We start from the raw sequence: 11321 nt of genomic DNA, 5'->3' as shown, positions 1-11321 counted from the left end.
AGGCTGCGGCACTTACCCGGCCACGTGGTCACATTCCTCGTTGCTGGAGTCACTCTCCCTGCCATGAACAACCCCCACCTCTGTGCCGGCTTAACAAAACCTCCTGCAACTTGGGAGAAAGTTCTGTTTCCAAAATGTGGGGCCGTGCAGCAAGGTCTGCAAGGTCGAGACTGAGGCTGGCAGGGGTGGCCAGGAGCAGCGGCACCACTGGGAGAGGACACCAGCTGCAAAGCGTGCCCCCTGCCCACCTCCATGAGGAGCCCCACCCTCAGCTCTGTGCCCTCTGTGTCCTGGGCCAGTCCAGGGAGGGGTGTGAGCTCATCACTGCTGCTCGGGCTGATAAAGTAACTGCTTATAAACACAGTGGGGCTGAAAACCAGTAAACCTGGTTTCTATCGCTGGTTCTTCCAACAACCAGTTCTGAGACCTTGAGCAAATCATGTCCCTATAATGGGCCTCAGTCTTCTCCTGTGTGAAATGAAGAGAGATAGAATTCGATAAGTTCTCCAGTCCCTGCCATCTCTTAAAAAGCTTTCTTTCCTTCATGTCTCCAAGGAGTGTCTGTCTCTGCAAAGTCGTCACTTTAGAAAGCCATGCATTCAGTCCAGTTCATTGGAATTGTTCAAAACATGGCAAGGCTTAGAACACATGCTTTGGTCATCTCCAAAGGTGAAGAGCTCCCAAATCCAGAGGATGGATTTTATTTTCGAATTTCCACGTTTATGAACCATATGGGGATCAACCTGGAAAAAGTTTGATCCAAAACCAGTATAAAGCAGTGCTTCCAAAACGTGATCTGAGGACAGTCTGTGGCAGGGGCACTTGGGTTCTTGTTAAGAGGCAAATGTGCAACAGACCCAGATTGAGGGACGTTCTATAGTGTATGTAACTGACCAGTACTCTTCAAGACTGCCAAGGTCATGAAAGACTAAGAGAGACAGAGGAACCATCACAGATGAGAGGACACTACAGAGGCATGACAGTGCAATGTGGGGTCCTGAATCTAACACGAGAACGGGAAAAGGACATAGCGGAAGAGCTGAGCAAATCCAGATAACGCCTGGAGTTCAGTCACTAGCACTGCCTCCGAGGTAAGTTCCTGTCTTTGACCATTGCGCTACGATTGCATAAAACGTTAACAGTAGGGTGAGCTGGGTGAGGGATAAACAGAACTCCCTATTCTGTTTTTGCAACCCCTCTGTAAGTCAAAATTACTATAAGATACAAAGGATTTACAAAAAGAAAAATACATTGCTGCAACTGCTGTTACAATTGCTACTAAAAGCTAACACTGGAAGGTTTACGATCCACCAGGAGAAAGAGTAGGTGTGGGTTACCTGCCCCCCCACCATCCTGTTGAATCCGATTTCCTGGACTTGAAACTCAGAACCTTCCTCTTCACAGTTTCTCCAGAGGACTCTAACACAAGCTAGAGTTTAAGAGCGCAAGCAGTAAAATAATGAGAGAGAGAGAGAGAGAGAGAGAGAGAGAGAGAGAGAGAGAGAGTGTGTGTGTGTGTGTGTGTGTGTGTGTGTGTTGAGAGAGAGAGAGAAAGAATGGGAGATCTGAAGAAAAATGGGAAATACTAACATAGATTAAGCTGGTGGGTACATGGGTATCTATCATTTTCCATTTGGGTAAAATATTAAATCCTTTTTTAAATTAATACATTTTCTGAACTAATTTGGCCTCTCAACTTTTCCAGCCTTCAGCTCATTATGTGCGTTCAAACAGCAGCCTTGAGACAGATGTCTGGGAGCCATCGTCACCGGGGAAAGGAAAGGGTGTGAGGGCAGTCTTGAGTGTTGCCATGTATCCTGACTCAAGAGTCAGAAGGATTAGCAAAGAGAAAGAGAGAGAGAGAGAGAGAGAGAGAGAGAAGAAGAAGGAGGAGGAGGAGGAGGAGGAGGAGGGAGGAGGGAGGAAGGGAGGGAGGGAGGGAGGGAGGGAGGAAGGGAGGGAGGGAGGAAGGAGGGGAAAGAGAGAAAACAAAGAGAATACAGGGATAAGAAAACAAGAAAGTCAAACCTCCACTGAACTGAGAAAGATGGTTTTGTTGCTGTGTTGAAAACACAATGTTTTGTTTAGATATGTGTATGGGTCTACCCAAAGGTTCTGCTTCTTTGTGGATAGATAATCTTTTTGTGGCTTTATGTCCTGTGCCTAATGTCAAAGCCAACCTAATTTGTTCCAGCTCTGGGCCCTGAGGCCAGGGGTAAGTGATGGAGGAGGCGAGTTTTCACAATTTGTTTCTTTCTCAATTGGCAGTCATTTCCAATGCAGGGCAGAAAGGAATAGGATGAAGACGCAAAAACCCAAATGCTGTCTTCTTTTTACTCCCTCTGTCTCTTAAACTCAACTCTGTAATCATGGGGAGAGCCAAACATTCCACATTGCCGTCCTTTCAGCAAGCTCGTTCACTCTAAAAGTGTCAGCTCAAGGTCAAAATCACTTCTGAGCCCTCAGAGACTCAGTCCCAAAGCCCAGTCTTCTAAGAGCAGGAGATCCTGAGTAGAAAGAAAAGACCACCCAGCCTCCCCTTTAAGTGCACAGTCCAGCTCCTGGACCACCTGCCCTGGTGGCCCACAAGTCCCCGGGCTGCCTGCACTGGACCGGTGCCAGGGCATTGGAACAAGTCCTCCTTTGAACAAAAAGACGCCTAACAGTACTGTTGAACAGACACACTGCTAGGATCCCTGCATCCACTTCCTGTGAAAATCACTAGGATGTTTGCATCAAAATCACAACAGCATTTAACGGGAGAGAAGGGGCAGAAGAAAACAAATACGATGGTTCAATTGTCTTTTATTCTGCATTTCAGAGCCAGAGAAAGTGGCGAGGAGAAGCAGCAGCACTTCCATATGCAGCTTAAACTTTAAAGATCATATTATTCAAGAAACAGCTTTATTGGGGGGAAAAATAAGGGTAAAACCAAGCCAGATGAACTTAATGCGAACGGGATGCTTTTACGGAATCACCAATGTTTCCATTGTTCAGCCTGAATTGCCCATATTTTTGTATTCACTGCAGACAATGAGTTCTTGTGACATTCTGGCATGCATTATACTGGGGGAAGAAAACCCAACCTGCTTTATTTGTTCCATTTTCTGCTTTTAGACGTAATGGAAATGTTAACATGCTTAACACCCGTGGCCTCTCTCCCAGCCTCGTTTCACTTTTCGTAGTTATCGTGAGTCTTGGTGAGGGTGCGCGGTGCTTCCAGACAAGAGGTGGTGCATGTTAATGTGAGCTCAAAGCCGGCCTGCTCTGTATCCTTCACCGTGCAAACTCTCTCCCTCATTCTTTTAAAGACTTTCACGGCATATAGTCTCCATTATGATTAAAATGATCTCAACTGTCCTTCAGAAAAGAATGTAAGGCTTTTGACTACGTGAACCAGTTCAAGGAAAATCTCCCAGGAGTCCAGGACATGAAGATCACATTGTTGAACCTCTTTTATAAGCATTCAATTCCACCTGGTTTTACAGCTGCCTCGCTCCCCTCACTGGATGGGTTTCTCTTACATTAATTGATAACACCATGTTTAATTTAAAGTTCATACCTAAGGTGGGAGCTATACAAATAAGCTAATTCAGCTTCATGAGAGTAGGAGAAGGCGAAAGCATTCTTGTTTTCTTAAATCCTATACAGGACTGGAATGACTATTCCATCTCACTTGCCTGCTTTTCCAAAGAGGTATGGTGCCTGTAATCCCAGCTACTCAGGAGGCTGAGGCAGGAGAACTGCTTGACCTTGGGAGACGGAGGTTGCAGTGACCTGAGATCACACCACTGCACTCCAGCCTGAGTGACAGAATGAGACTCCATCTCAAAAAAATAAAAGTATTCAAATTCTACACTTTTTTTTTTTAGAGACAGGGTCTCTATTGCCTAGGCTAGAATGCAGTGGCGCAATCATAGCTCCTGGGCTCAAGCAATATTCCCACCTCAGCCTCCTAAGTAGGTGGGACAGGTTCATGCCACCATGCCCAGCTAATTTCTTGTACATTTTGTAGAGATGTGGTCTCACTATGTGGCCAAGGTTAGTCTTGAACTCCTGATCTCGAGCAATCTTTCCACCTCAGTCTGCCAAAGTGCTGGGATTACAGGTGTGAGCCACTGTGCCCAGCCTACATTTTTTTCAAGGTGAATTTTCACCTAGTAACAGATATTTTCCTGTATGGTTACCCTTTGTGCCTGTCTTTACCATTTTAATACTGTCACAAACCCCACCACCACCTCCCCTCAAAAACAGGGAGAGAACGTGGAACATGGAAAAAATAGAGCTTTGTCTTCTGAGAAGCTCTGAGTAAGTGGAAGGCCACTTCCCGGCCCACCAAACCCTCCTCAGATGAATCGGGAAAGGACTTCTGGCCTCCTTTGGGGACCTGAGAGGGATGGAGGGTGAGGACAGTGAGGAAGACCCTGCAGCTCAATTCCTCGAGATTTTCCCGGGTGGATTTGTCTTAGGTTGGGTCCCCAGCACAACGCTGGCACCGCCAGGAACTTAGAAGCCTCATCAGGCCCCAAAGGGGGCAGCAAGAGTAAACAGGAATACGATTCAGCCTTAAAAAGGAAGGAAATTCTGACGCGTGCTACCATATGGATGAACCTTGACCACGTGAGTGAAATAAGCCCGTCATGAAAGGACAAGTCCTGTAGGACCCACTTACATGAGGCACCTAGAGTAGCCACATTCACAGGGATAGAGGCTCCATTCATAGCATGGAGTTTGCCAGGGGCTGAATGGTCCGGGAAATGAGGAGTGATTGTTCGACGGGTAGGGAGTTTCCACTCTGAAGGATGAAAAGTTCTGAGGATGGACAGTAGCAAGAGTTACACAATACAGATGTGCTTAGTGCCACTGGACTGTACACTTAGTAATGCTCAAGATGGGAAATTTGATGTTATACCACACACAAAACAAAAATTTTTTAGCAAGCAGGAGTAGTGGAGAGCCATGAGACCGTGTTTTCACTGGTATTTCTCAGGGAAGGCATCTGCATATCCAACCATGACCACTTGGTCCTGTGAGTTGCCCCACAGATCCAACCTCAGATGTCACCGGCACCTTTATAGTAGCCAGAGCCTGGAAAATGCCACCTCTGTGGACGAGGCTAGATGGTGCTGCCTGCCCCACCACGGTCTCTCTCAGCCCTCGATGGCCCCTGCAAGACTCCAAAGGAGACCCTCCATCCTGGACGTGTACACTTCTCTCTAGACCCTTCAAAGCCCACAGGCTCCTTCACATCCGCTCATGGGAACCATGAACCAGCAAGAAGAAAGAGACAGGACAACATTCTTTGTTGCTTGGTTTTGCTGTGGGAGCTCTATACAAAACACTAATGTAATATCATTATGATAATAAAATACATTAAGCATATTTTTTTTTTTGAGACGGAGTTTCGCTCTTGTTACCCAGGCTGGAGTGCAATGGCGCTATCTCGGCTCACCGCAACCTCCGCCTCCTCGGTTCAGGCAATACTCCTGCCTCAGCCTCCTGAGTAGCTGGGATTACAGGCACGCGCCACCATGCCCAGCTAATTTTTGTATTTTTAGTAGAGACGGGGTTTCACCATGTTGACCAGGATGGTCTCAATCTCTTGACCTCGTGATCCACCCACCTCGGCCTCCCAAGGTGCTGGGATTACAGGCTTGAGCCACCTAGCCCGGCCCCATTAAGCACATTTTTTAACATCCAGTTGCATCATTAATAAAATAAATGAAAATTAAAATAATAAACCAGGATGGCACAAAAATTTCAAATGATTCCCTGTGTTTCCAAAAGGGCAGAAAAACCAACACGTCTCATAAACTGTGGAACAGTAAGCTCTCTCTGGAAACCAATTTGGTTAATATACATAAAAATCATCTTTAAAATTTGCACTTTAACCCAAGAACTTTATTTTTTTAATTATTTTATTTTATTTTTAAGTTCTGGGTACATATGCTGAACATGTGCCATGGTGGTTTGCTGCACATATCAACCTGTCATCTAGGTTTTAAGCCCCGCATGCTTTAGGTATTTGTCCTAATGCTCTCCTTCCCCTTGCCCCCTATCCCCTGACAGGCCCCAGTGTGTGATGTTCCCCTCCCTGTGTCCACGTGTTCTCATTGTTCAGCTCCCACTTATGAGTGAGAACATGTGGTATTTGGTCTTCTGTTCCTGTGTTAGTTTGCTGAGGGTGATGGCTTCCTGCTTCATTCATTTCCCTGCAAAGGACATGAGCTCCTTTTTTATGGCTGCATGGAATTCCATGTAAACCCAGTTATTTTAAAGAAATAACTTTTAGGGGCCAGGTGTGGTGGATCACACCTATAATCCCAGCACTTTAGGAGGATGAGGCAGGTAAATTGCTTAAGCCCAGGAGTTCGAGACCAGCCTGGGCAACAAAGCACAACCATGTCTCACAAAAAATACAAAAATTAGCTTGGCGTGGTAGCATGCCCCTACTGTAATCCAGCTACTCAGGGGTGCTGAGAGAACAGAATGGCTTGAGACCAGGAGGTTGAGGCTCCAGTGAGCTGTAACTGTGCCAATGCACTCCAGCCTGGATGACAGAGTAAGACCCTGTCATAAAGGAAAGAGAGAAAGAAAGGAAAGAAATGAAGGAAGGGAGGGAGGGAGGGAAAGAAAGAAGGAAAGCAAGAAAGAAAGAAAAAGAAAGAAAGAACTTGGCTGGGCGCGGTGGCTCACGCCTATAATCCCAGCACTTTGGGAGTCCGAGGCGGGTGGATCACGAGGTCAAGAGATCGAGACCATCCTGGTCAACAAGGTGAAATCTCATCTCTACTAAAAATACAAAAAAAAAGTTAGCTGGGCATGGTGGCACATGCCTGTAATCCCAGCTACTCGGGAGGCTGAGGCAGGAGAATTGCCTGAACCCAGGAGGCGGAGGTTGCAGTGAGCCGAGATCGCGCCATTGCACTCCAGCGTGGGTAACAACAGCGAAACTCCGTCTCAAAAAAAAAAAAAAAAAAGAACTTGTAGGAATTTACAGTGAGAAAATAATCACTGGATTTCTATCTCTGTCACCAAGCACAGTGCATATAAATGTTTGCAAAATTAATATTATTTCTAAATAATATAAATTTATATATGTAACTTACAACTTCTAATAGCTGTGTGCAAAGTTGAAAATGCTTTGCAAAGGAGGAACGTCTACTATCTTTACTTAGCAAACATTATTTATCCAAAGAAAAGCAGCTGCATGATGCGTCACAGTTTTGTTTTGTGTTGTTTTTTGAGACAGTGTCATTCAATGTTGCCTGGGTTGGCCTCAAACTCTTGAACTCAAGCGACCCTCCAGCCTCAGCCCCGCAAGTAGCTGAGTACGTCACAGTTTGCAAAGCAATTTCATCTGCATCTCTTCCTTGACCCCTGGTAGCAACAATGAGGATATTACCGTCCCATTATATAGATGAGGAAACGAAGGCCTTGGAGAAATTAAGTGACTGGGAAAGACATTTGAAATCAAAGAGTCGTGGAAACGAGTTCTTTCAGTCCAAGCTCCCCAGCTTCCTGATAGCCTGGGTGGTAGGGTTTTCCCCACCTCTTACTTAAGTCACCTCCAGCTCTTTTTTTTTTTTTTTTTTTGCCAGAGTTTTGCTCTTGTTTACCCAGGCTGGAGTGCAATGGCACGATCTCGGCTCACCGCAACCTCCGCCTCCTGGGTTCAGGCAATTCTCCTGCCTCAGCCTCCTGAGTAGCTGGGATTACAGGCGCGCGCCGCCATGCCCAGCTAATTTTTTGTATTTTTAGTAGAGACGGGGTTTCACCATGTTGACCAGGATGGTCTCGATCTCTTGACCTTGTGATCCACCTGCCTCGGTCTCCTGAAGTGCTGGGATTACAGGCGTGAGCCACCGCGCCCGACCAGCTCCAGCTCTCTAGATTAAACCAGCAAGCACCTAATTTCCATTCTGACTCCCAGCTGTTGTCTCTTCTTTGCTTCTTGTGGAAACGATGTAGGAGTGGCTCCCCGAGCACTCACTATAGCTTTAGATGTGCTTCCTCTCTGCAGCACGAGTTACTCGGCCTTACTTACTATTCCCTGTACTTAATTTGAGAATATTTGTTCAATTTGAGTATGTTTTTGACCTGCCAGGTATCTGTGAAACAAAATAACTCCTACTGATAGCTTCTTATCAAGAGTAATTTAAAACATCCATCATCTACCGCTGAATGTCAAAATAAAGGTTGAGAGAAATTCCTGTTTCCCTAAATATGTTTTCTTTTCACTCTTGTCAGCATCATTGTCAATCCTGAAATTATAGTGTGCCATGGAAGACCTCAGAAATTGAGGCTTCAGAAATGGTTACAATGAGAACATACAAATCAGCCCATGGTTCCCAGAGGCCCTGGACACAGTTGCCCCGGCAGAGGAGACTGGACCCGCCTGTGCCAGCATCCGAAAAGAAAATGAGCACCCTGGAGGGGCAACTGCCCCTCCTTGCAAGCCTGGCTGGAAGTTTAGCGCTCAATTAGTTATTCCAGAGCCTTGTCGGTGTGCAGACTGTTCTAACACCATCCTGACAATGATTAAGCAGAAGGAGGGAGAAAAGGACAAATCTATATTAATAGCCCCTCTATTTAAACAACCCTGTGATTTTCATCATGTGGAGGTTGGAGACTGTGTTTTTTCAGTTATTTCTGTCATCAACTCAGCTACTGGATGTACTTGGGTACACACCTGCCAACAGAGACCCAGCAAGAGATGGAGGCTAGAGGGAGAGGTATGAGCTTAAAGCACCAGCCATAAAAGGGAACTTACAGAAAGGTGATGTCATTCTCTGATACCTGGAAGAAAACTCCAGTGTTCCTAAGATCCAGCAGAAATGCTCCCATTCTCCATTCCCAAGGTTCACCCCTGGGAACAGTCTGGAATTGTCTTTAGAGGAAAAGAATTCAATCACTTCAGAAAATCAGCAAATATATATTAAACACAAACAAAATTCAGGGTACGGTATACCTGAAAATAGATAGAGGTATGCAAATTTCCCCGTCTTTAAGAGATTTATCATTGTAAAGGAAGTTGCCAGAAGTAGGACCTGGGAAGTGGACGGTAGGCATGGGCTGGCTGTTCAGAGGGAATACATGAGCATTCCCTGCCACAAAGGTGGAGCCCCATTTTCAGCTTGTAACTGCTGGGGAGACAGTATTGTGTGCAGAGGGGCATTATATAGATGTGCACCCCTTTAAGGTTTTGATGGGCCAGGCACAATGGTTCACGCTTGTAATCTCAGCACTTTGGGAAGCCAAGGAAGGTGGATCACTTGACGTCAGAAGTTCAAGACCAGCTTGGCCAACATGGTGAAACCCCCTCTCTACTAAAAATGCAAAAATTAGCTGTGCACGGTGGTGGGCACCTGTAATCCCAGCTACTCAGGAGGCTCAGGCAGGACAATCCCTTGAACTCGGGAGGCAGAAGTTGCGGTGCACAGAGATCGCGCCTCTGCACTGCAGCCTAGGTGACAGAGTAAGACCCTGTCTCAAATAAATAAATAAATAAATGAGGTTTTGATGACTGACTTCGACAGCCTTGTTAACTGCCTGAGCAAATCCAGTCCACTTCCCCCCTTCTCCCCCCATCACTTTGCAGCCAGCAGTGGTCATAGAGCAAGGTTCTGGTTTAGGCCAGTGAGATGTCTGCTAGGAGATGCTTCCAGAAAAGCTTTGCATTCCAGATGAACACACATACTCAGCTGGCACATTTCTTTTCCATTTCTTTTCCATCTGCCCCCGCTTCTCCCTACCAAGAAAGCAATTGTGAGGCCTGTAGGGATGGGGGACAGTAGCTATTTAGCCACCACGAGGCAATATGAATGTTCCAAAGCCCGAGGGATCGTGGAATTGAAACAGAAGTGTCCTCTACCCAACCTCAACTACCAACTCAATACTTCTTATTATGCAGAAGGAAAAAAGTCCCTATTAATATCTTCCCCAGCAGTCAGATGCTCTGTGGTTCGCAGCGGACTTCACCACTAACAGAGATATCAACACTCTTGAGTTACGCGACCAACAGACACAGAAGAAGAAAGCCATTGCCAGAAATTTCCTTTGTCATGATCTTGAAGTGTTACCCATCTCTTCAGCTGTGAAACTTCTGGCCGGCGGAAGGGGATGTGCAGATTCTCAGGGCAAAACCAGATGAAATGGTTGGCAACTGTAAGGTTTTGATTTTATGGCAGGTGGCATTTGAGGCCCTGAGCTGAGTGGGTGCCTATGCGGCAACGTGGTTGAAACAAATGGCATCAAGGAAGTCCCCCGGTCACCGTGGCGTGGCTTACTCACTCAGCCGCTCCAACCAACAGGCTGCATTTGGGCGTTTCTAAGACAAGAACCCTATCTTCTCCAGATATTACTTACTTTCCTCGTTTTTTTTTTTTGTTTGTTTGTTTGTTTTTGTTTTGAGATGGAGTCTCACTCTGTCACCCAGGCTGGACAGATCTACAGTAGCAAGATCTCAACCCGCTGCAACCTCTGCCTCCCAGACTCAAGTGATTCTTCTGCCTCAGCCTCCCAAGTAGCTGGGACTACAGGCACGCGCCACCACACCCACCTAATTTTTATATTTTTAGTAGAGACGGGGTTTCACCATGTTGACCAGGATGGTCTCGATCTCTTGACCTTGTGATCTGCCCACCTCGGCCTCCCAAAGTGCTGGGATTACAGGCGTGAGCCACCACGCCTGGCCTAACTTTCCTCTTTCAAAGGGTCTCCTGATTCTGTTTTCACTGGGAAGCAAGTCTTCCCAAACTAAAGGCACAGAAATAGACTATGCTGCGAACCGCATTCTGGGATAAGACCTCTGAATGAAAGCACTATAATTTTTTTTCCCTTTGATCAAGTTGTTTTTTGTTTTTTGTGTTTTTTTTGAGATAGAATCTTGCTTTGTTGCCCAGGCTGGAGTGCAGTGGTGTGATCTCCACTCACCGCAACCTCCGCCTCCTGGATTCAAGTGATTCTCCTGCCTCAGCCTCCGGAGCACCTGGGTTTACAGGCACTCGCCACCAGGCCCAGCTAATTTTTTGTATTTTTAGTAGAGTCGGGGGTTTCACCATGTTGGCCAAGATGGTCTTGAACTCCTGTCCTCATGATCCACCTCTCTCTGCCTCTGAAGTGCTGGGATTACAGGCTTGAGCCACGCCTGTCCTGTTTTGTTTTGTTTTGTTTTTAAGTTTTTAATTGTGGCCATGTTAACCATTTTTGAGCGTACAGTTTGTCGGGTTAAATACATATACATTGTTGTGTGGATCTCCAGAGATCTTTCATCTTGCGAAACTGAAACTCTGTGCCCATTGAACAACAGCTCCCCATTC

The sequence above is a fragment of the Callithrix jacchus genome, chromosome 5 (genome assembly GCF_049354715.1).
Source record: "Callithrix jacchus isolate 240 chromosome 5, calJac240_pri, whole genome shotgun sequence".
Lineage (NCBI taxonomy): Eukaryota > Metazoa > Chordata > Mammalia > Primates > Cebidae > Callithrix > Callithrix jacchus.
The sequence above is the reverse complement of the archived record's forward strand: the minus strand, read 5'-3'. Positions refer to the sequence as shown.